The sequence below is a fragment of the Giraffa tippelskirchi genome, chromosome 1 (genome assembly GCF_054371585.1).
Source record: "Giraffa tippelskirchi isolate mGirTip1 chromosome 1, T2T-mGirTip1v1.2.pri, whole genome shotgun sequence".
In the NCBI taxonomy this organism is placed as follows: Eukaryota; Metazoa; Chordata; class Mammalia; order Artiodactyla; family Giraffidae; genus Giraffa; species Giraffa tippelskirchi.
In genome coordinates, this window is record NC_137275.1 from 179,967,933 (window position 1) to 179,994,498 (window position 26,566).

Sequence of the window (26,566 nt, forward strand, 5' to 3'; positions counted from 1 at the left end):
CATCTCTTCAGCCCACCCCTTATCAGGGGTCTCCCAAGGCCTAACTGCAGGAAGGGACTAACCCAGCCACACCTCGAGGGGAGTCTCACATCTGCTCACTCACCACTCCCCAATACAAGGCAGGACATCCAGGCCCATCAGAGACCCCAGACAGACCCAGACACTTGAAAGTCATCTAATATGCAATGCACATTGGCATAGTAATGGTTCTGAGAAGTCCTACAGTGAACTAATACATTTAATTTTAAGTAAGTACGTTTCATGCTTAACTAACCCTGGACTACCTTTCTTATAGAAGGCCCGTTATCTCACTGAGAAACACTCCATGAAATGCTGGAAAACAAGGCCCTGGAGCCACTCATAGCTGTGTCCAGTCCCCTGAAGAATAGAGATAATCTCTGATCCAGTTTTGGGTCCACAAAACCTAGCACAGGGCCTAGAAAAGAGTGTTTGTGGAATGAATATATGAGTGAATTAATGAAATCAGGTGAACCTAGAAGTTATCACTGTGTGTCAGACTCACTTCCAGGGCAATTAACCCTATGACCAATGCATAGCTTGGTTAAGACCAAGCCTTTTTATTCCCCAACATTTACACCAATTACAAACTGGCAGGTCTTGAACCAAATCTGTCTAACATATGAGTTTTGTCTGGCCAGCGAACAAAACTGGCTTTTTTAATGCCTCAGGTAGAGTCTGAACCCTGCAGCACAGCCAGGTTCTGCTTCTTCCTATCTCACTCCAGCCTCTTCCCACAGTCTCATCACCTGAGAGCTCCTGAAAGCTTTGAGTTTGCCATCTCAGTTTAAATCTCCCCAGGAAGTCACCTTTTCAATCTGACCATGAACATCACAAGTTTATTTTGAAAGGGATATTCCTGAGTGAGAAATCATACAGATCTTTAAACTTTAGACCCTCTACAATGAAATAGCTATAGAGCCCAACGTGGCACAGGCCCTCATACACTTCAGGCAACTCCCTGAGCCAAACCGACAATACGGTGAGGACGGCATGGTCCATGTGCTGTCTGCCCACAGTGGTGATCCTCAAGCTGGTCACTGGGAGAGTTTGTAAAAGCCCACTTTGCTGGGTCCACCTCCAGAACTTCTGGGTTAGCAAGTCATCCACGGGGCCAAGAATTTGCATTCCTAACAAATTCCCAGGTGATGCTGTGGTTGGTGGCCCTGGGACCGCACTTAGAAATCTACTACTCGACTGTTTACACACCTCTCTCACAACCATTATCTTCTTGGACCCTGACAACCAACCTATGGTGTGACAGGGGCAGGAATCACTACTCACAGACCATAAATGAGGAGAGGGGGACCTGGAGAGGTTAACCGACGACCCTAGGTCACATAGCTTGATGTGAATTAAAGTCTTCCAATGCCAGGTCAGGCAGCCTGCAGCTAAGGATGTGGTCAAAAGAGGCCATCCAACATCATTCTGCTTTAGGACAAGGCGATTGGACTGGTAAACAACTGAGCTAGCATTTCAGGAAGTTACTTTCCTGCAGGAGAGATCTCTGCCTCCTAAATGGAAGCTGACAGCCTCTCTCAGGACCCCTCTCAGGACGAGGACTCCATGCTGTGGCTCTATGCACACAAGACTTGAGAAGATCCAAAGCAGCCCACTGCCCCCACCGCTCCGGGTCCTGACTGCCCTGGGCTTCTGGCCCTGTTGCAGTCCCAGGCAAGGCAAGGAGAGGAGCAGAGATGCCCCACCCACTGGAGCCAAGATGCCCCTCACTGAATTTGCTGTGTAGCAACCAAAGGAGAGTGAGAGACGGGCACAGACTGCAGCTTCTGGGAGGGAAGACGGGGGGTGGGGAGGGGAGCACAGACCATATGGAGCAAGAGTGACAGAATTTGGCAGTGCAAGCTCTGCAGATGGGCTTACTTATGTCCAGACACAATCTGAGGCCAAAGACTGAATCATCTCTCTAGCAATTTCTTGTTTCCAAACACGTCTTTTGAAGAAGGCAGGGATGCTCCGCACAGATATGCAGACAACAGGAAAGGAAAGTTGCTTTTGCTGGTGGCGGGGGAGGGTGGGAGGAGGGGAGGGCTGCCAACTGTCCCCTTGAGTGGGGTGGATGTCAGTGGATGGTGAGAAGGGAGCTTGATGGTTTGGGTAGCATTTAGAGAGTCCGTAACAAGTTTTTTACATGTGTTTTCCTGTGTGATCCTCATAACACTCTAAGAGGGTTAGCGTTACCATCCCCATTTTATGAGAGGGAAGACTGAGATTTTAGAGGGTGATTTGTCAAGGTCTCCCAGTTGGTGAGGGCAGAGTTGTGAATGAGGAAGAACAAATGGAACATCCACACACATGCAAGGATTCCCCCCATCCCTTGTGCCCAATACCATAATCCTTGTACCAGTCTCCTAGGTGGTCCTTTGCCCCATCTGCTGGGTGGCCTTCCAAGTTACTGGGTTCCCAGTAGTGCTCCCCATGTTCTATCTTCAGAATAAAGTCTGGCTGCTCTACCTGGCATTTGAGGTCCTGTGAGGCCAGGCTCCAGCCTACCTCTCTAGCCTTGGTCCCTCCCCGACGTGGCCACAGGCTTGGGTCCAACCAGACAACTTGCCATTCCCTGAAGGCGCTCTGCACTGCCCGGCCTCCAGTCTTGGCTCTGGTGCCTTCTGGTCACATTTCCCCATGGCATTTCTACTTTGTTATCTTTTCTCTCATTTAAAAGTCTGGTCTTCCAAGACTATCACCTCCCTCTCCTCGCTGCTCATCCCTACACCGTAACAAACATCCTTCATAGATGCATTCTGGGCTGTGCTTAGTCACTCAGTTGTGTTCAACTCTTTGCCATCTCATGGACTGTAGCCCTGCAGGCTCCTCTGTCCATGGGCATTCTCTATGCCATGCCCTCCTCCAGGGGATCTTCCTGATCCAGGAATTGAACCAGGATCTCCCATATTGCAGGTAGTTTCTTTACCAGTTGAGCTACCAGGGAAACCCTCATATATGCATACCACCTTATAGTTCCCAGAGTGCTGTACCCCTGCAAGGTGACAGAAGTAGATCAGCCCCATTTGCAGACTGAGGCCAGAGAAGGGAAGGGACACCTAATCAGCAAGGCCACAGTGACTGAACCCAGGTTTCCAGAGTCCAGGTCCAGTCTCTGCCCACTGTGCCCCAGTATGGGGAAGGTGACTTTATTTACTTGAGAACAAGCTGCTGCCATCCACAAAGAGGTGGTGCCCACATGCCTCAGGGTTGCCCTTGGGGAGAAAGTGGACTGTATTAGTTTCTTGTTGTTGTTGTAACAAATTACCACACACTTAGTGGCTCAAGGCCTTCCCTAGTGGTTCAGACGGTAAAGAATCCACCTGCAATGTGAGAGACCTCAGTTTGATCCCTGGGTTGGGAAGATCTGCTGGAGGAGGGCATGGCAACCCTCTCCAATATTCTTGCCTGGAGAATCCCCTTGGGCAGAGGAGCCAGGTGGGCTACAGTCCATGGGGTTACAAAGAGTCAGAAACAACTGAGTGACTAAGCACACTAGTGGCTCAAACAACACCAAAGTGTGATGATCTTACAGTTCTTCAGGATTGAAGTCCAACTCAAGTCTTGCTAGGCTTAAGTCCAGGTATTGTAGAGGGCTCCAGGAGTACTGCATTCCTTTCTGGAGGCTCTGGGGGAGAATCTGTTTCTTGCTTTTTCCCACCTTCTAGAAGCCACTTGTATTTTTTGGCATATGGACCCTTCCTCCATCTTTAGCACCACAAAGAAAGCTGGTCAAGTCTTTCTCAAATTGCACCTCTCTGACCTTCTCTCTTGCCTCCCTCTTCCACTCTTAAGGATACTTTTGACTACAATGGACCCACCCAGGGTCCAGGATATTTTCCTCCCTCTTTTTAGGTCACCTGATTATCAACCTGAATTCCATCCGCAATGGAAATTCCCCTTTATCGTGGAACCTAACATACAGCCTTCAGAGATTAGGACATAGACATCTTTGGGGGGCATTATTCTGCCTATCACAGGGCAAAGAGAAGATCCCTGCCCACAGAATCCAGCAGTGATTTACTTGGCAGAATAGGTGACTCAGGCTTGGACCAGACATGCCAGAGCTTCAGTGCCCTGTCCTCGTATGCAGTTCTGCAGGACCTTGGAGAGTTCAAGGATGAGTGCTATGCTACTGACAGTCTAGTCCTTTAAATCCTGGAGTAAGCTCCCTAGTGCCAAGTTGCTCAGGGAAACTGAGGCTACCCTTATAGGCATTTAACAAGTTTTCCACATCTTATTAATCTCTCACCCACTACTTTTGCATACTACTAGCCTAATATCAGGACAAGGCATCATCTCCAACCAAACCCCTACTACCACTCTCTACCCACCATACACTCAGAGGTCTGACCTGTCTATAATGAGAATTGGATCACTTAGAATAAAATCCAAAACTTTTATCAAGGCTTCCAAGGTCCTACACACTCTGGCCTCAAGATACTATCCCCGTGTTCCCTGAACTCCAAGAAGACTGGCCTCCTTTCCATCACCTGAATATTCCATGTGCCTTCCTATCTCGGGGCCTTTGCACATGCTATTCCCTCTTCCTGTGACTCTCTTTTTCTACCTTTCCCCTGGCTAATTCCTGCTCGTTCCTTATATCTCAGCCCTTTTCAGAGAAGCCTTCTCTGATACCTCTCACCTCTCTTAACTAGGTTTCCCATAACCTTGTCTCTCTCTTTCAGAACCTGACTCTTTTACTTCACAGCATCTATGTCATTATCTCTGTCATGTGCAGAACAGCATACAGTCAAACTCTGTGACTGCAAGAAGGTCACTGTTTTCACCAAAATTTTTAGGATTAAAATGTGCTAAACTCTGCAATTTTACCTTCTCTTTTCAAGGAACAGGAATGAGTCCAGCCTTAGAAACTCAGCACCTGCAGAATGATTTTTTCATGGACTTTGAGGTCAGGCAGACCCCTTTCTTCTCCCTACTCCTCCACCAACTGGCTGTGTTCCTCTGAGCAAGTAAGTCTCTGTCTCTTTCTGGGCCAATAGCTCTGCCCAGCTGACTCTAGCCCAGGAGGGTGTAGAAATCCTCTCATCTGCAGGCCACAAAAAGGCCAGAGGCCACCTAGACAGAATCTGACCCTGAATAGAGATGAGAAAAGATGCACATTGTCCCTAGGATGCCCTTTCTGACTCCCTTGTCTCCTATATGCCCTTAGCATTCTGCATCCTCTGGACAGGATACATGATGCCAGAATCAGTCCGGCAACTTCATGACCACTGCTCGGAAGACCTGATTTTCTCATTAAGGATTTCAAAGGTTTCCTCAGAATACTCTAGGATTGGCCTCAGACACCCAGGCTGAACAAGCACCAGTCCACTGAGAATGGTTGTGGGCCCAGGGTCCACTTCTGCATCTCAGATGCTTCTCCACTATTTGACCCCTTCTCTCTGCCCTCTGCCCTCGGTTCCTCCAGAGAGACACACTTGGCCTACAGATAAGACAGATGAGATCAGGCTGGTGGTCCAGAGCTCTTGGGGATGACAGGCACTGGCCTCTCTGAAGATGGCTGAACCAGTGCCCTTCCTATTCATCTCATTTAGAGTCACAACAATGAACCATAAGGTCATGATTTTTTTTTTTTTGAGTGCCTACTGAATGATAGGCATGGACTGGGTGTTTTATCTACATTTTCTTCTATTCTATTCTTCTTCTCTCAATAAGCACATATTACAGATGAAAATGTGGACAGAGAGCTTAACTGATTTACATGAGGCCACCTGGTCTTTGAGTTGAGAAGCTGAAATGAGAACCAAGTTCTCCCTAATCTCTCATTGAGACAGTCATATTCACCAAAAAATGCAGTCCATGTACATAGCATTTTATAGTCTAAGGAGCTCTTTCCCATCTGCCATTGTCTCTGATCTTTGCAGTAAACCACTGGGTTGTATATCATCAGCCCATTTATCCAGATGAGAACACTGAGATTTAGAGTAAGGAATCAACGGGTTCAAATCAGCCAGAGTATGAATTATCTACTACCGGTATATAACAAATAACCACCAAATTTGGAAGCTTAAGACAGTACATTTATTATCTCACAGCTTGTATGGTCAGGGATCCAAGCATGACTTAGCTAAATCTGCTTCATGGTCTCCCATGAGGCTGTAATCAAAGCATCAGCCCAGGGTCTGTGGTCTCATCTGAAGGCTTAACTGGAGAAGAATCTGTTTCCAATCTCATTCATGTGATTGTTGGCAGTATTTAATTATTTGTGTGTTGTTGGACTGAGGGTCTAACTTCCTTGCTGGCTGTGGACCAAATACCACCCTCAGTTCCTTGTTGTGGGGGCCTCTCCAATATGACAGCTTGTTTTATCAAAGTGCACAAGCCAAGAAGGCACTAGAGTCTGTAAGCAAGAAGGAAGTCATGATCTTGTAACCTAATCATGGAAGTGACATCCCACACATTTGCTGCATTCTATCCTTCAGAAACAAGTCACTACTTCCACTCTAGACTCCTACTTCAGGGGAGGGAATTATGCAGGGCATGATTACTAGCAGGTGGAGATTATTGGAGGCTGTCTTAGAAGTCTGCTTATCCCAGCAGGGGCTGGGCTGGAGCCCGGGGTGTGCAGCTCTGAGTCTGGCCCTTCTTCCTGGACTTGGAGATGTGCTGGCATGGTGGACGGAGGTGGCAGGTGGCTATTTTCCCTTTGTCAGTGCTCTAGAGAGGCTCTCAGGGCCATGAAGAGCCTGGGCCAGCCTTCTGCATCCCAGGAAGAGAGCCGGCCTCATTTTAATTACATTGTCGCCCCCAGGGAAGCCTGTGCTCTTCTCCAGATAGTTTTGCTCCCCCTTTACTGCCATTCCTGTCTCTAAATCAAAGCCGCTCTCTGTTCAAGGTCTCCTGGCCCCTGGCAGGATGAGGATTTATGAGTGAGTGATCCGGAAATGTAATATAAAGGAGTCAGGACCCAGACAGTAATGTAAACTAAGAGGTCCTGGAGAGGCGGGTGACCAGGGCCCAGTGACCTCTCAGGCTCAGCAACCGTCCTAGGCTCTCCCTTTATGAAACTCTTCCATCATCCAGCCTTCCTTTCTGCCTACCCCTACTGCCGCTTCTTGCTGCCCACACTGCAGCCTCCCACCCACAGCCAGAACCCAGGTCACTTGCTTCAGCCTACCATTCTAGACCTGCTGCTGCTGTCCTCCCTCTCCTGTCTCCCTTCTCAAATCCTTCTAGGCTCCAGTCTACATGAACAGACTTCTCTTTCCATGCCTTTGTGCAGGCTGTTTCCTCTCCTATAATTATCCTCTTCCCCAGGTCCTGGAGGTGAAATCTCCTTTAGGATGCCTTCCTTGACCTGTCACTCTCTGTCCCTCTCTCAAGGCACTGAGGACTGTGAGTCTTAATACAGAGTCTGTTATGTCCACCTCATCCTCCATGAATTAGACTGAGACTTCCTTAAGGGTAAAGGCTGGGTCTGGAACCCACCATGGTTCTACCACTACTGGGCTCATGGGAGGTGGTCAACCAATGTTGGAATAATGGAAAGAGTCAAAGTCAGAAAAATGAAAAAAAGATACATGCGCCTCAATATTCATTGCAGCATTATTTACAATTGCCAAGGTGTGGAAGTACCATAGATGCCCACTGACAAAAGAATGGATAAAGATGATGTGGCATACACACACACACACACACACAACTTTACACAATGGAATATTATTTGACCATAAAAAAGACTCAAGTCTTGCCATTTGTAACAACATGGATGGACTTGAAGGGTATTATGCTAAGTGAAATAAGTGGGACAGAGAAAGACAAATACTGCATGTTTTCACTTATATGTGGAACCTAAAAAACTGAACAAATATAACAAAACAAACCGACTCACAGATACAGAGAAAAAAACTAGTGGTTACCAGAGGGGAGAAGGGTAAGGGTGAAACATGTGAAGGGGATTAAGAGGTGCAAACTATCAGTTGTAAACAAACAGGTCACAGAGATGTAACGTACAGCATAAGAAATATAGTCAATATTTTGTAATTACTTTGTATGCTGTGTAATCTATAAGAATATTGAGGCACTATGTTGTATACCTGGAACTAATATAATATCATAAGTCAACTACACTTCATTTTTTTTTAAATGGAAAAGCAAAGAATAATCGTCTTTGAGCAAATAGTGCTTTCCCTTTACTCACTCCATGTGTGGTCAGTGGCTGGCCCCCTGCGCCTTCTCTCTTCCCTGGGGTACTCTCCTGGGTCAGGCCTGCTGGGTATAACACCCCAACCCTGCCACATATCATATACTCCAAGAACCTATTCTACGGCTCGCACACAGGTTTGGGAGACTATGGGTGGGGACAGAAGACAGCAAAGTCTTCTCTGCCCAGAGCAAAGCCACTTCCCTGGACACATGTGTGGGGCCACCAATATCCAGAGGGACATAGACAGTTGTGCTGAGAAAATACCACCTCACCCTCTCCTGCTTTCTATCTGACTCAGTTGCCCAGCCAAGGGCCGAAAGGGTGGCCTGGGAGTCACCTCAGACTGCTGCTTCTTCTGCATCCTCCAATCAGTCCCACATTCCGTGTGTTCTACCATCTATTGAAAGTGCTGTTCTCGTGTGGACCCTCTTCTTCAGCCCAGCTGCCACTGCCCCGTCCGGGCCTGTTGCTCTCCCTGCCTCTACTTCACCCTACTCATCTATCCTCCACTCATGTGGCCAGAGCCATCACTCACTTGCTCAAAAACTCTGGTTTCACACAGTGCCTGGCAACAGCACTCATTACCAAGCTGCGTGGGGCTCCTCTGGCCTTATCTCCCATTGCCCCGTCATCTCCAGTGCACATCGGACCACCTCCCATTCCCCAGGGCTCCTGATGCTTTTCCACCTCCTCTTGGACCGCTCTTCCTCCTCATCTCTGCCTACATAGCCCTGGGGATGTAGTAGCCACAGTCCTTCCAGGATAGCACAGGTTCCGCCTCCTCCTTGAAGCCTTCTCGGACCACCTTCCAGAAGGCAGTGAACTAACTCTCAGTCCTCTGAGCTCCCAAAGGTTTCGCATCAAAGGTTTAGAAGACATTCTTTTCTTACCACTTTTCACCCCCAGTTGTGAGGTCCCAGGGTGGGGGGGTGCAAAGATTAGCCTCAGCTCCCTCTCTGCCAAACCCCATCCCCTGCTGCTGCCTCCTTTGTGGAGACAGAGACAAAGACTTCCCCTGGGGGAGGGGAGCTGCCTTGAAATCTCTTGGATTCTCCTGACAGCTCAGTCCCGGAGAAGAAAGCGGCCCAGAAGGCTGCGCTCCGCGGGAGGGGTTCTCACCAGAAGGCCCAATGCTGGGCCTGAGCCAAGGAGTGTTTGCAGGAGTGCAAGGGTGTGCGAATGGGGGAGGGGGACTTGGCAGCCACCCGGGTTGGTTGCAATCCGCTCTTGTTCTACTTCCCTGATGTCTTTGTTCAGAATCCCCAGGGCACTCCTCACCAGGCAGAGGGGTGGGGTGCAGAAGACCCAGAGAGGGAGCAGGGCCAGCCCCTTCCTTCTAGGGGAGACCTAAGAAAAAAGAGGAGCCTGGAAGGAGCAGTCTCTGGCCTCTCCCTTTAGGCTGGCTCCTTCTCTTCAAACAGCCCTCCGTGACCCTCGCCGGACTCTCTTCCCCTCGCCCCACTTGGCCCCCTTTTCTAGGGGTGTTCTCACCAAGGATACTGTGGGTCAGGATTCAAAGCTCACACCCTCCTCTTCCTGGGCATCCCAGCCCACCCACTTGTCTGAGTCAATCTAGCCAATCCATTTTCTTTCATCCTTGTCCTCTGAAGTAAAGTTCGAGGGACAGCCCAGGTTTCTATCTCATCTCTGCCCCTTATTCCCAGGTGCCGTAGGGCAGGTCCCTGCACCACTCAGAGCCTCAGATTCCTTACCTAAAATGAAGGGATCAGTACCTGCCTCACAGGTGCTGCACTGCTGACCCAGTCCTCAGAGCAGACAGGCACGCGGGACTCCCCATATCATCAGGATTGTCCTGTCCTCCTTACCTGTGTCACAGTACCATGATATCCACGCCACAGGTCTTTCCTGGTGACACCATCTTTCCAAGCAATCCTTCTCAGGACCTTCCCTCTCTACCCACCCCTCCCCTCTGCCCTCCTGCTCTTCCTGGGCAAGCACAGCCACCCCACAGCTTCTGCAGCCATGAGGGTACCATCAGCCCCCAAACCTGCCTCTCCAGCCCAGTCTCTCTCTCCTGAGCTCCAGGGACCCTTCTTGGCCTTCCCTTAGGCATCTCAAACTCAACAGTCCCCCAAATGTGTGTTCCCCATTACATCTGCTCCTCCTCACGAGTTCCCCAACTCAGGGAGTGGCCCCACCATCCATTCAGTCCACAAATTCTGAAGTGATCCTTCCCTCCAGACAGCCCAGGCTCAGTGACAGCTCTGTCACTTTAAAGCTGTATGACTTGGGACCTCGATTTCCTCATCTACAAAATGGAATAATAGCCTAGAAGTTGTGAGAAGATTAAATAGCCTCATTCACTCAGGATGGCGGTATGGCCTAAAAACTATTCCCTGGTGGCTCAGAGGGTAAAGAATCTGCCTGCAACGCAGGAGACCTGAGTTCAAACCCTGGGTCAGGAAGATCCCTTGGAGAAGGGCATGGCAACCCACTCCAGTATTCTTGCCTGGAGAATCCCCATGGACAAAGGAGGCTGGTGGACTACAGCCCATGAAGCTGGAAAGAGTCAGACATGACTGAGTGACTAAAAAGGAAAAAAAAAATCCTATTTTTATTATTATGATTAGTAGAGGTATCCTCTTCTTCATCTAACAGTAACTGTCTCTCAGATTGGCTTGGGAGAAAGGTAGGATGATGCCCACGGACCATGAAAGAAGACAGGGGAGGATGGAGCCAGATGAGGAGCAGGAGGGGTTCATGGAGCAGGGGACTCCCAACAGAAGACTGTCTGCAGGCCATGAGGAACAAGTCTCCTAGGAAAGAAAAGCTGGCATGGGGCAGGGAGATGTCCAGGACATGCTAATGGGGCCCAGGTTAGTGCCCAGATATGACTCCCTCTCAGGTCCTTTCCAGCAGTACATGCTCCCACTTTAGGGAGTCCTCTGAGTCCAACACCATCCCCTTCCTAGCATATTAAAGTCAGAGGGGCATCTCACGGAACTCAAGACCAGAACTTGCAGCAGAACTGCACTGTGCACTAGGCTGCCTCTTGAGGTAGTGAGCAGCTTGTCAGAGAAGTATGCAAGAAGAAGCTTGGTGGGCACTTGGCTAGCAGGCTCTGGAGGAGACTCATGTATCTGATATGGAGATAGAGGGAATGAAATGATCTTTAATGTTTAATCTTAAATGTTTCCTTCCTGCATCCTGATCCAAGAGACTATTGTCAAAATATTCCTAATTAAACCTTGTAATGAAGATAAAATATACAGGCATTAAAAAGTGCTAGACTTAAGTTCATATGGTGCAATACTACTCAGTAATAAAAGGAAATGAAAATGAACTTTTTTATTGATATATGCAACCACTTGGATGCATCTCCAAGGAATTATGCTGAGTGGAAGGGAGGTGATGGGGGAACCAATTTCAAACGGTTACATACTGTATGATTCCGTTCACGTGATATTTTTGAAATGACAAAATTTTAGAAGTGGAGGACACATTTGTGGTTGCTGGTGGCAGAGGGGGTTGAGGTAGATGCTGGAACAAAGGCGAATGTAGTTATAAAAGCCTGTATTTGTTTCCTAAGACTGCTGTAATAAATTTAGCAGCTTATGACACAAATTTAGTGGCTTATAACAACAGAAATTTATTCATTCACAGTTCTGGAAACTAGAAGTCTGAAATCATCATCACTAGGTTGGGAAAATCCCCTGGAGTAGGAAATAGCAACCCACTCCAGTATTCTTGCCAGGAAATCCCATGGGCAGAGGAGACTGGCGGGCTATAGTCCATGGGGGTCACAAAGAGTTGGACATGACTGAGTGACTGAGCACACACGCGTGCAGGCTGAAGTCAAGATGTTGACAGGGCTGTGTTCCTGCTGGAGGCTTTAGGGAACAATCTGTTTCCTTGCCATTTCTAAAGTTTTGGGAGGTTTTGCTGCATGACCCCTTCCTTGCATTAGATCCCCTCTTGTATCCATCATCACATTTTCTATGTCTCTCTTTGAGCTTCTTGCCTCTCTCCTATGAGAACTCTTGTGATCACATTTAGGGCCCACCTGGACAATCCAGGATAATCTCCCCCATCTCAAAATCCTTAGTCATGTCTGCAAAGTCCCTTTTTCCATATAAGATAACATTTACAAGTTCCAGGGATTAGACTGTGGCTATCTTTGGGGCAAGGGGTGGTGGCATTCTTTAGCCTTACAGGGATCCTGTGGTGTTGGATTCGCAGACCTACACAAGGGACAAAATTGTATAGAACTGGACACTCAGAGAGGGCTTCCCTGGTTGATTAGCTGGTAAAGAATCCGGCTGCAATGTGGGAGACCTGGGTTTGATCTCTGTGTTGGGAAGATCCCCTGGAGGAGGGCATGGCAGTCCACTCCAGTATTCTTGCCTGGAAAATCCCCATGGACAGAAGAGCCTGGCAGGCTGCAGTCCATGGGCTTGCAAAGAGTCAGATACGACTGAGTGACTAAGCACTGACACTCACCAAAACACAGCTGAGTACAAGTAAAAGTTACTGAGGTCTGAATAAATTCAGTAGATTGTATCAGTGTCAGTGTCCTGGCTGTGATAATACTATAGTTTGGCATACTAGGCAAAGTGCTCAAGAGCTCTCTCTGCACTATTTCTTACAATTGCATGTGAATCTATAATTATTTCAATAAAAATTTCAATCAGTTAAAAAGTGCTAGACTGAGGGTATGGCAGAAGCCAATTTGGTTATCTTCTGTGTGCCACTTTCTGGGAAGCACCAGCCCTGCCCACAAGGTGGGCTCTTAGCAGCCATGTGCTATGAGGTGAGCTTGCCCTCTTGGCTACAAGGGATCAGGCCAGGAGTGGGCACCTGACACAATTAGAGCCACTCCTCAGTTCTCTGGGACAATTTAGAACTGGGACACCAGAGAGTTCCTCTTTGGAAGGCTGGACTTGTAATACATAAACATGTGCTTTTTGTGTCATGTTCCACCACATAGTGGGAGGAGCAGGGGACCACACTCGCAGGCAGAGATGACCAGAGCCTCTGCAGAGAGGAGCTGGTTTGAGCTGGAGAAGAGGGCACCCTGGTTAGCTTTCTGATTAGCTTTCTACTTCCTATTTCTAATTCCTCTGGGGTGTGGCCTGACCTAGCCCTTAGATTTCATAATATCCTTTCTGTTCTGGCACAAAAATCCTCTTCCTCCCCATTCCCTTAACCTCCAGCTAACCAAAGAGGATTTCTCCTATTTACAGTCAGGAAGCCCTCGCTGCTAAAAATGGAGCATGTCAGGACTCTGAGCCCCATGGCCCGCCTGTCCCTACCCAGGTGCCCCAGGGAGGTCCAGTGCAGGGAATATAAAGGGTCCTTCTTTTTATCTTTGGCTTTAACTCCTGTCTGTTACCCTCTGGGCAGCATTGTCTGTCTGCACAATGAAGGAAAGGGCCTGGCTAGGAGCCCTGTCAGCTCCCCACACCATCACGCCACAGGCACTTGACAAATGTGTATAAGACTGAGTCGAAGCCATCCTGAGAATCGCTAGTCTCAAGGCAGAGGACAGTCTGAGGAGTGGGTGGTGGCACTTGACAAATGTGCATAAGACTGAGTCGAAGCCATCCTGAGAATCGCTAGTCTCAAGGCAGAGGACAGTCTGAGGAGTGGGTGAGCCGAAGCACTGTCACATCTCAGCGTAAAAGAGAATGAGAAGAGCCCAAGTCAGCTCCCCCAGGCAACCAGGAAACAATTTGCAAGATGGAATTCAACAAGCAATGCCAACAAGATCATAATGACCATATTTATGGGAGAATGTGGAGGCCCGAGCGTGGGTTTTCATTATCGTGTGTACAAATGTGATCGTCTCTCCGTGCAGCCAGCCTTCCGCTCCAGGCGGCAGCTGTTGGCTGGTGCATGGTAATTTGATGTAAATTGCCCCCAAATATGGTAATTCTCTCTTCTACCAGGGGAGTTTGAAGTCACAAACCTGGAGATGTTGGCAGATGTTTTCTTACTTCTCTGCAGGCTGCTGGTATTGTGGAAAAGGGCAAAAGGATCTGGAGACAGTACTTACCTTTGCTACCTCCTGCATGAATGCTGTATGGACTGGAATGAGCAAGTTTACCTCTCAGGGCCTCAGTTTCCTCATCTGTAAAATAGGCATGATATCTGCCAGGGTTGCTTTGAGGAGTAGAGAAGATATACTCAGAGAACCTAGTACAGTGCTTTTAGTCATATTATTTTTCTGGTCCTTAAAGTTGCCAGTGGTGGAGGTTGAGGAGCCAGTGCCCAGGGATGTTCCCTGGTCCCCAGTAATGAGATCCCCCAGGCAGAAAACAACAAGAACCAGATGATTAAAATAAACACGAAAAGTGCTGTAGGGCAATGTGTGACTGAGGACAGACGAAGGTTTAATATCTTTACAATGTAAGAGCTCACTGGAATTTGTAGGGAAAAGGTCAATACCCCAATAATGTAAAATGTAAATGAGAGGGTACAGCCATTCTCACCTGCTGCTAAGTCGCTTCAGTCGTGTCCGACTCTGTGCGACCCCACAGATGGCAGCCCACCAGGCTCCCCCATCCCTGGGATTCTCCAGGCAAGAACACCAGAGGGGGTTGCCATTTCCTTCTCCAATGCATGAAAGTGGAAAGGGAAAGTGAAGTCGCTCAGTCATGTCCGACTCTTCACGACCCCATGGACTGCAGCCTACCAGGCTCCTCCATCCATGGGATTTTCCAGGCAAGAGTACTGGAGTGGGGTGCCATTGCCTTCTCTGCCATTCTCACCAGAGAAAGACAAATAGGGATCAAACCCAAGGAACAATATATCCTTCTTTTTCTTTTCTTCTTTAGAAAGTAGTGAAAGACATCAAGATGGCTTTATTCCTATAAAATAGGAAAATTATTCATAAGAGGAATTTGATCCAGGTGAAGTTTCTAGTGAAAATGAAACACCCAGCTGTTGAGGTGGCAGCCTCCCTGGGCGGGGACATTTTACAAGGTGATCTAACAATGTGTACCAAAAGTCACAACAAGGCAGATGATCCTGGAGTCTCACTAATGTGTGTTTCTCCTGAGGAAATTAGCCAATAGAAGTAAAAAGCCGAGTGAACAAAGATGCTGTGAAAAAATTTTTAAAGGCAAGGTATGCATCCATTAGTGGTTGATGCTGAATCAAGCCATGATGCTTCCACATGGAATACTCTGATGTGCTTAAAAGGGGAATGTTTTGAAGAGCGGGCATACCATGTGGAATAATGTTTATGGTATATTTTTAATTTAAAGACAGAGAACAAAAGGCTATTTACAGCATGCTTGAAACTATAAGCATATGTGCCCGTGTGCAGCAAGGATGGCCATTATGGGAAGGAGGAGCCCTTGAGAAAAGGGGGTGCCAGCACAAAGGGGACTACATGCAGCATGCGAGTTCTATCTCTAGGTCACCAAAGGTGGTTCCAGAGTAGCTGCAGCAGCAGTGGACAGATTTGCTGGCCCTGAAAGGCAGAACTGGGGTGTGAAAGGAAACTCTTTCCAGGAGTTGCTGGCAGTTCAGCTCTGGGAGGAACCTTCTTGCAGCCAGAGCCTTCTAATGGAGACGTGGACTGGGTCCTCCGGCAATGAGCTCCCAAGGGCTGGAGGTGTGCAAGCAAAGAGTGGAGCAGATGGGCAGCTGGATGGGATGTCACCCGTTCAGGTGGTTAAATGATGCTAATCTTCTGCCTGCTCATAACAGCACATCTGGCCAGGTATCCCCCAAACAGAAACAGAGCAAACTCACTTGTTCACATGGAACACAGGCAAGGAAAGAGGGAGAGAAAGAAGGAGGAGGGAGGGAAGGAATGAGGGAGAGAGCAGGGAGAAAAGGAAGAAGGGAGAGATGGGGAAAGGAGAAGGAAAGAAGGGAGGAGAGGGGAGGCCTGTCACAGGCTAACCAGGGATCTAATCCCATTGTAAACACTGTCAGAAACTTGTCTTCCCAATTGAAAAGCCCATGAGGCTGCTTAATCCAGTCCATGTTAATGAGACCAAAACACATTACAGCAGATATTGACTCCAGTCCTCACAGTGGCAGAACTGAGGACCCTAGAGGGAATACACTGACAGAAGCAAGGCTGGGTCAGTCTTGGCCTTTATGGACATCATCATGTTGTTCTCTCACTCCAACCATCCCTCTGTGATACCCTCTCATATGCAAAGGGACTGCAGGATTTTCATGGGGGAAAGTACCACTCCCATTGATCAAACCAGTCAATCCTAAAGGAAATCAGTCCTGAATATCATTAGAAGGACTGATGCTGAAGCTGAAGCTCCAATAATTTGGCCACCTGATGTGAAGAACTGACTCATTGGAAAAGACTCTGATGCTGGGAAAGATTGAAGGCAGGAGGAGAAGGGGACGACAGAGGATGAAATGGTGGGATGGCATCTCTGACTCAATGGACATGAATTTGAGCAAGCTCTGGGAGATGATGAAGCACAGAGAATCTGGTGTGCTGCAGTCCATGGGGTCACAAAAAGTCGGGCACAACTGAGTGACTGAACGGAGCTGAACCACTCCTATTACCTAGATTATTGTCTCTCTCAAATGGAAGAACATGAGGAAAAAAAAAAAAGGAAGAATGTGGCCTCTAAAGGCCTGGATAAAAACATCTGCTCAAACAAGTATAGCAAAGTACAAATCTGTTCATGGAATTTTTTTTTTTTATCGCTAGTTTAATGACTTCAAACAAATCATTACTAAGCTAAAGTGGGTCATTTGGGAAGCTGTGGTTGAGGCTATGTTCAACCAATTCTCTCCTCCTGCTTGTGACTTTTAACCCCTCCTACAAAATGTTAATGCTGTTATCTTCAGCCTTGCTCTTATCAAAAGACCTCTCATCATATTTTCAATTAATTAATGAGACACCGAAGTGCTGTGGCAGTGGGCCTAGATCTTGGAGTCACACCCACCTTGTTCCAGACTTACCTTCCCTCACGTGGGTCTCAGGACAGTTGTGGGTCAATTCCTTGCTCCAGCCTCGCCCTCCCATGCCGTCCTCTGCACAGGCTACCAGAATGTTCTTTCTAATATACCATACTGATTCTGTCCAAAGACCTTCCATGTTCCGTGTTGCCTACTGGGTAAAACCTAAACTCATTCATCTTCATTCATCATTGTTCTAGCATAAGTTCCTCTCACCATGCCCCTAATCGTCACCACCCCAATTCCCACCACTGTCACACACCTTACATTTACACTTACACTCCAGCCATTGACCTACTCTACTTCATTGACCTTCACTACTGTGAAGTGAGAAAGCAACCTCACTTCACAGGGCTGGGCTCAAAACGCAGTCCTAGGCCAGCACACTTCAGATTTCACAGAACATGTAGTCATCTGGTTTGAAGAATTCTTTTTTGTTTGTTTAAAGAATTCTTAAAAATAGAATCCTAGCTTTGCATAGCACATTTCAGTTTACCAGCCTTTTCATGTAAATTATCTCATTTAACCCTGACCTCAACCAACTCCCTGACGGACATTATTATGCCTGTTCTACAGATGAGGAGACAGAGGCTCAGCCAGGTGACTCCCGGGAGGCAGAACTGGAACCCAAAGACAGGAACCAGCTTCCTTGAGCATGTCATGCAGTCTGGCTCAATGGTTCCCAAGATCCCAGGTATTATTTCTCTTATCCTACAAAAGAGGAAGCTGGGGCACAGAGGGGCCAAGGAACTTACTGATATCACAAAGCTACTGAGTAGTGGGACTAGCGAGATCCCCAATCCATCCAGCTCAATGCCCACATCCCAGCTGTCTTTCTGTGGCAGCTGTAAAGAGACCAAGTTGAAGTTACCCTTTGACCTTGGCAGTCATTCATCGTCAGGTTCCAGGAACAGGGTCTTCCAGATCATTATTTAGAATGTGATGGGAAGTGAGCATTTAACCAGACAACAGCTGTCGTGTGAATTGAGTGACCCAGTCGTCCTTGAGAAATGCGTGTCTTCTGGGAGTGACTCCCAGCCCTTTCTGTCCCCCGATCTGAGGTGACTAATGAGAAATTCACGTCCAACCCTGAACCCAGTGGCAAAGAGAAGAGCTGTAACCCTGGACTGGCAAGTCAGACGCTCCATACCCTCAAGTTGTGTTTCACTGACTGGTTTGAACGTAGTTATCTGTTCAGTTATCTGCTCATTCATTCATTCCACAAACATTTCTTGAGACCTGCATTGTGGCAGGAGACAGGCATTCCCACATGTGGAGATGTGGCCCTCATCCTTGGGGGCTTCAGTCTAGTGGGGAGCTAGACGGGTAAGTGTATGAGATTTTCTTAGCCAACTCCTGCCTTTACCACATGAAGGAGCTGAGGCCTAGAGATGGGGGAGGCCCTCCTCTGTTTTCAAAGAAGAGATTTGCACAATTTTGCATTCGAGCCAGAGGCCTCACAATGGCATTTTTTTCAGGAGGCCAAAGGGGTTGAAGTTTCTGTTTTCCCCAAGGCAACCTGTAGGAGCGTTCCTCTGACAAGATAGTAAAACATCTGTGTTTACAAGACAGATAAGGAGGAATCTGGCAGCTGAGGGCCTCATGAAGGTATTGCTTCCAAAGACACAGTCCGGGCTGGAGACATCCATAGGCAGCAGCCAGAGCCTGGCCCCAGCCCTGGGTGCCGGCTTCCTCCCTCTGGTCTCCCATCTTGATGGGAGCCTGCAGACCTTGGCTGGGGCCCAGGTCCGGACTTGCTTTTCACTGAGTGGTTATTTGATGGATGGATTTCATCTCATCTCTATCTTTTTTCACCCAACACTCAGCTCACACAGAGATCAGAGCATCTCTTAATCCTGCTGTTTCTCATCTCCTAGATCATACTGAGCTCCTTATCTTCATAGTCAAGGCCTTTACTGCAGCTCCCTGTGCCAGATTTGTCTCTCCTCCCCAAATATGCCTACATCCCACGCTGAACCCAGATCGAAGTTCTCATTCCAAAGCAAGCACCTTCTTTCCTGTAAGCCTCCCTTAGCATCTGTCCCCTCTGGTGGGCATACCCGGCCCCAGGCCTTTGCTCCTGTCCATGAAGACCCCTCCTTCTCCCCATCAGGATGATAAGATTGGCCTCCTCTTTGAGTGTGTTCCACTTCCCTGGGTGTTGAGGCAGTCCCCGTGGCAGAATGCTCTGAATGTTTCCTCTGCACATCCCCCTGGTCAGAGTAAAATGCACAAGGAGCGATTTGGGAACAGTATCAGGCAACACATTATCAGTTAAGGGACTAGTGAGAATGCAGGTACGTGCTTTGCTTTTCCCAGAGAACAGCTGAATCAACTCCACAAGGAGGGTGACTGCAAAAGTAAGTGCAAACAAGCTCACTATTGACCCAGTGCACTCTCTTCCATGGAAGTCTTTACTTGGACTCAAATTGTAAGTCTGTGGTTCAGTCTGCAGGGTCACAATGGTTGCACCCTCAGAGCCTTAGTTAGCCCATATATAAAATAGAATGGATGACCCCTGCCCCCCCCCCCAATTCGTGGAGTTGGACGTGCTTTGTAGACTGTGAAGTGAACCCAGCAGAAGATCCCAGGGACCTGGTGGCATCTGATTTCTAGTCCCCGGGACCAAAGACACCACCTGAACAGCCTGCAAGCAGTGAGTGATTTCATCATACAAACTCAGGGTAGCTAGGAGGGATCCCACATAAGAGGCACCAGCTGAACTCTTCCTGAGACCTGGAGGTACAGAGGGCTGGTGGAGGCAGGACCTATTGCACACAGGAGCCTTGAATGCCCCACATCTGAGAACAGGAAGGGTATGCAGGCTTGCGGCAGGGCGGAGTCAGAGGGTCCAGGGCCAGGGCTCTGGTATCAGGGAAGAAAAGTTGGACAGAGGGACCCATTCCCAGTCCTCTGGGTGGTTATCTATGACCTAGTGAGATAAAAGGAGGGACAAAGGCCAGGGACACAGAATGTCCTAGATCTAGGCCCACTCCACCACGATTTGCTGTGTGCTTTGAGGCAAGTCTCTTCCTCTCTCTGGGCCTTAGTCTCCTTACTTGTAAAATAAGAACAAGGTGGCCTCTAAGTCCCTCGCAAGCCCTGAAATTCAGTGGGTCAATGAAAAATCTCCCCCAGTTAGCAGTATGCTCCTGCACAAACCCACAATATGAAAGAAGCCAAAGCAGATTGTTCTATATTCATCTGGAAACTCCCCGAATCAGTCTCCTCTCCCCCTAGATGCTTGCTATTGCCTTTCTGGATCTCAGCATCAGAGCCACAAGTTACAGGTATATCGCCACATTTGATGCAGTTTCTCATTAGGCTAAAGAAATCTCTCCTCCCAGACCACAGCCAAGCAGAGGCATCTGCAACATGGAGCTGAGAATAAAGCAGAAGTTAAAAAAAAAAAAAAAAAGCTTCTGTGTTGTTGTGAGTAGAGAAGAGGTCAGAACTGACCCCTCAGTCTCAGGAGGCAGAGATGACATTGGAATGACAGGCCTTGACCACAGGTCTGTGATCAAGGAAGGACAGTCTGTGTCCCATGAAACTGACCCTCCTCACAATAGCCCCAGGAGTTAGATATCATTTCCCCCATTTTAGAGGTAAGGAAATCACAGCTCGGAGAGGTAAAGTTGCCTGCCCAAGGTCACACAGCCAGTGGCCAAATCAAGTATCAAAAGGTAGTCTCACTGACCTCCTTTCCGCTGACACTGATCTGTTATAAGCATGTCCCCATTAGCGGTGTCCCTCCAATGACAAGAGCTGGGTAGACTCAACTCTTATCCCAGGACTCCCAAACACAGAAAAGATGCTCAGTAAGTGTGGGAGAAATTGAACTGAACTGAACTGAATTTCCACGGGAGCCCACTTGACACTGGAAATTGATGGACAGGTGATCCCCTGTCAGGGCTCTGTGGTGTGTATCATCTCCACAGTGGCTCCCGGGAAGTTGGGCAGACAGAGGAAGTGTTTCCATCCCAGCAGGGAGCACAAGGTCAGACTCTTAGAAAGAATTAATAATATCCAAGGAATTCCTCTGGAACAGTAGGGGGGAATAAAGATTCTTCAAAGAAGGCCTAATAGTGAGTTCTCCGGATTTTCCAGCTAATTTGAAGGTACCTTCTTGGAACATTTTCTTGTCAGAAAAGATTTTAAAATACATTCATTCAGTGTGACATGATAATTGGGCCTGGCTGCCTGATGAATGCCTTTTATCTATTCCCGAGCTATTGTTCCCTGGGATCGAGCTGATGGGCTGGAACGGGCACTTTGTTAACTGCACAAACAGAGCTACTTACAATGATTTCTGGCCATGGGATGCAATGGGGTCTCAGAAAGATGCTGTCGGGGGTTGTAATGATAACGTGTCAGCGAAAGAAGGAACTTTAGAGATAGATCAGAAAAGGCAACTTCTTCATTGTTTCCCTGGGGGAGACGGGGCCCAGGGAGGGACAGGACCAGCCAGTACCACGTGGCAGGGAGATAGATGGTAGAGGTGGGACTTTGACCTGGAGGTTCCAACCTAGAAGGCAAGCCTCTCCTTCCTGCCTACAGGACTCCAATGGAGAAAACCACAATGGACAGTGTGAGTCCTTGTCACTAACACCCCCACTTGATCCTCTGCCCGTTGCCAGGGAACACTCACCTGTTTCATGCCAGGGTTTGGCTGCCTGAGTGTGACGTGTTTCTGACAGCTACCTCTTCTCAGCTACACAATGCTGTTATCAAATCAGCTATTTTCACAGGCCCTTTTCCCTTTCTCCTTCCTTTATCTTTTCCTTTATTTTAATGCCTTTGTCTTATCAAAGGCAAATTTCCAGGCCTGGCCATCTGATAATCATTTGCAAAGGCTCCATGCTTCTTTATCATCCTTTATGAGAAGGAAGGATTTATTTGGACTTATTGTTTATCTTTACATAGTATTATGGTTTATATTGATTTTTCTGTTGAAGTTTCTTCAGTATTTTTTTAAACCAGTTTCTATGTTAGGGTGTCTGAGAGAACTCTATATGTTAATAAATTGTTTGCAAAATTGTGACTGGAGTTTTCTGCTTTGTCAGAGCAGGGTGGCTATTTGTCTTTAAAGACTCAGTGAACTGCCTTTCATTAACATTTAACGAATAAAACAGTTCCACTGGGAGTTGGAAGTTGACATTTTCATTGTTTTCCTTAGAAAACACCATGATGTTAATCATCCCTCAAGGGACTTCATTTTTACAAAAGTAAAATAACAAAGGCCCAGGGTAGGTGTGCTTTTATGTGCACATGTGTTGGTATTTAGACATGAATGTGTGTGTTTTCATGCTTATATCAGTGTCTAAATGTGTATTTATGATGCATGTGATTATATTTGTCTGCCAAGGTGTAATCGGCCATGTGTATGTCTAGGTGGTGGTGGTTGTTGGTGTGTGTGTGTGTGAATCTGTGTGAATCTGAATGTATGTGCATTGTGTGTCTTATGGCCATGTGACTACGTTCATGAGTAGATGTTTTCATGCACATGTGCTGGCTTGTATGTATATACATATCTATCCATGTGAGTAAATGGGTGCTGTGTATGTGATGATTTGGGGTTTATACGTCCATGTGTCTGATTATAGGCACTTGTGTGGGGATGTCTTTGTCCGTGTTTTTCTACTTGAGTGTTTGCAGGATGGAAATGTTCAGATGTGTTCAATCTCCTATGTACATGTACACAGCACCCTCTAGTGGACATCAAAAGAAAGCATCCCCCAAACCTGGCAAAAAAAGCAGGATTTGAATCACCTCCATTTTCACACTAGTCCATTGTTACCTGCAGGGCAAAGTTTCTAGGATGGTCCTTGAGAGGCAGGGGAAGGTAAGGCTCCCACTTAACAGGGAACTCCCTGCAGGGTCCATCCCACTGGCAGCTGCTTCATAGTGTGGGGAGAAAGGACTCATGCTCTGATATAGATGCTAGGTCACTGAGCTTCCACTTGGTGAGTCACTGGGCCAGGAGGAACGGTACCTGCACATCATAAGACCAAAGCACAGAGCAGCCTTACTCAGAGCTTCCGTATTTGGTGGAGCCCTGCCTTCTCCAATGCAGGCCCAATTATAAGGACATGTTCTCCATGCCCTTTATGTACCAATGTACCAACTTCCATGTCCCAGGAAATAGGATCTCTTCACCTGAGATGCTGTATAAATTTCCTCTTGCTGCTGTAACAAATTACTACAAACTTAGTGGCTTAAACGAAGAAGGCAATGGCACCCCACTCCAGTACTCTTCCCTGGAAAATCCCATGGACGGAGGAGCCTGGTAGGCTGTAGTCCATGGGGTCGCCTAGCGTCAGACACGACTGAGCGACTTCACTTTCACTTTTCACTTTCATGCATTGGAGAAGAAAATGGCAACCCACTCCAGTGTTCTTGCCTGGAGAATCCCAGGGACAGGGGAGCCTGGTGGGCTGCTGTCTATGGGGTCGCACAGAGTCGGACACAACTGAAGTGACTTAACAGCAGCAGTAGCAGCAGTAGCTTAAAACAACCCAAATGTATTATATTAGAGATCTAGAGGTCAGAAGTCTGAGTGGGCAGGATTTCGTACCTTCTGGGGGCTCTCAAGGAGAATCTGTTTCCTTGCATTTTCCAGCTTCTGGAGGCTGCCTGCCACCCTTGACTCCTGGCCCTGCATCACTATGACACCTGTTTCTGTTTCATATCTCTGTCTCGTAATTCCAACTCTCTTGCCTCCCTCTTTCCTGGACCCTTGTGATTACATTGGACCCACTTGGATATTACAGAATACTCTTCCCATCTCAAGATCCTGAATCACATCTCCAAAGTCTCTTACTACCTAAGATAACATTCTCAGGTTCTGAGTATCAGGACGTGGGTATCTTCGGGGACCCATTTGCTCAGCCTACTTCAGATAATCATCCCCAGAGTCCCTCATCTCTCTATGCAATTCGGTGTAGGTCCAGACAGACAGGACTTGAGCACCTAAATTCATTTGTGGGATGCTTACCCTGTGTTTGACATCACACTAAAGTCTTTATGGATTGTCTCACTAAATCCTTTCAACACGTCTATGAGGTAAGCATTATTCTTACAGTTAAACTGAGATCCAGCAAGGCTAAATAATTTGCCCAAAGTCATACAGGTGAAAGTTGTGGGGACATGTTTTGAACCCAGAATTTTTCAACTTCAAGACCATATTCCTCACCATTAAAAGATATCACAAGGGGAAAACTTCCATTTTATAGATGAGAAAACTGAAACCCAGAGGCAGGGCATTTGATAGTACTTTGACATCAATCAACGCCTTAAGAGAAATGTAAACATCTGTCATTTTAAGGACTGCTATACTAAGCAGTCCGGAGAAGGCAATGGCACCCCACTCCAGTACTCTTGCCTGGAAAATCCCTGGACGGTGGAGCCTGGTAGGCTGCAGTCCATGGGGTCACTAAGAGTTGGACACGACTGAGCGACTTCACTTTCACTTTCCCCTTTCATGCACTGGAGAAAGAAATGGCAACCCACTCCAGTATTCTTGCCTGGAGAATCGCAGGGATGGCGGAGCCTGGTGGGCTGCTGTCTATGGGGTCGCACAGAGTTGGACACGACTGAAGTGACTTAGCAGCAGCAGCAGCAGCAGCATACTAAGCAGTCATGGGCGATTCAGGGCATAAAGATTGTTTTAAAGACAGATATATTAAGCTATAATTAACATACAGTAAAATTTGCCCATTTTTTGGTGTAGAGTTCTATGAATTTTGACAAGTGTATGCAGTTGTATAACCACTATCACAATCAAGAAATAGCATATATAGTCAAATCTCTCCTTCCATCCCAGCCCCTCCAACCACTGACATATTTTTATGTCCCTTTGGTATTTGTCTTTTGCAGTATGTCATAAATTGAAGCATAGGTGACTTTTTAATTCTCTTTTTTACTGGGATATTATTTACATGTTGTAAAATGTATGTTTCTGGGCATAGAGTTCTACAGAGTTTCAACAAAAATGCCCACAGACATGTAACCAATGCCACAGTCAAGACACAGAAGTGTTCTATCACACCCCCAAATCCCCCTGTGCTGTACTTCTGTGGTCATCTTTTCTCCACACCCTCACTGTCAGTGATCTGTTTTCTGTTCCCATAATTTTGTCTTTTCCAGAATGGCATATAAATAGAATCATACAGTATGTAGCCATTGAGTATTTCTACTTTTACTAGCAGTAATGCATCTGAGATTTATCCACATCAGTTCATTCTTTTTCATTGCTGATCAGTATTATATTATATGAAGGTAACTGTTTGTTTATACATTCACCAGTTGAAAGATATTTAGGTTTTTTCCCCAATGTGGCAGTTACGAATTTTCCTTTGTAGTTTCTGCTGGATTTGCTTTGATAATATTTCACTGACACTGTTTGTATTTATATTCATAAGGAATATTAGACTATAGCTTTTTTTCTTTTGGGGGGATGTCTTTGTCTGCTTTTAGGACCAGGGAAGTTCTAGCCTTATAAAATGTTTGGGAAGTGTTTCCTCGTCTTTAGTTTCTCTAGGAGTTTGTGTAGAATTGGTATTATTTCTTCCTTAAATGACTTGGTTTTAGAATTCACCAGTGAAGCCATCTGAGCCTGGAGTTTCCTTTGTTGAAAGGTTTTCAATTATGAATTCAATTTGTCTAACAGATACAGGGCTATTTTTGTTATCTACTTCTTCCTGAGTGAAGCTTTGGTAGTTTGTGTCTTCCAAGATATTTGTCCATTTCACCTGAGTTATTAAATTTATTATTATAAATCTGGTGAAAAAGTGATGAAATAACCAAACACAGAAGTAAATGAGTCACCTAAGGAGACCACGGCAAAAAAAGAACAGAAATTCTGGGTTAGGAAATAATCTGAAATTTATGAAAAACTTAATGCTTTTTTGAAACAAGTCGGTGTATTAAAAAGTACAATTATGCACAAAGATGTAAAGCAAAGTCTTACCAAAAAATTGGAAACTACATAAATGCCAAAGAAAGTTTATAGAGTATATTCACTTGATAGAATGTATGTGTCATTTAAATCATGTAAAAATATGCATAGCAAAGTCTAGAAAGAAAAACCCCAAAATGTTAATAGTTATTTGTTGAGATTTTGAGTCTATGAAAGTGAAAGTCACTCAGTTGAGTCCGACTCTTTGTGACCCCATGGATAGTCCATAGAATACTCCAGGCCAGAATACTGGAGTGGGTAGCCTTTCCCTTCTCCAAGGGATCTTCCCAAACCAGGGATTGAACCCAGGTCTCCCGCATTACAGGCAGATTCTTTACCAGTTGAGCCACAAGGGAAGCCCAAGAATACTGGAGTGGGTAGCCTATCCCTTCTCCAGTGAATCTTCCTGACCCAGGAATTGAACTGGGGTCTCCTGCATTGCAGGTGGATTCTTTACCAACTGAGCTATGACGGAAGCCTTTTGAGTCTATGGGGTCCTTTTTTTTTCCTTC

The 26,566-nt window shown here is 46.9% G+C and overlaps 1 long non-coding RNA gene across 1 annotated transcript in view; it reads left to right on the forward strand.

Annotated features, from left to right (window-relative positions):
- LOC145513914 (uncharacterized) overlaps positions 1–26,566 on the forward strand; it is a 78,255-nt gene that overhangs the window by 9,402 nt on the left and 42,287 nt on the right. The window contains exon 2 of the long non-coding RNA XR_014059781.1: positions 17,675–17,792. This is a non-coding gene — a long non-coding RNA (uncharacterized LOC145513914). The remainder of the gene's footprint in view (positions 1–17,674; positions 17,793–26,566) is intronic.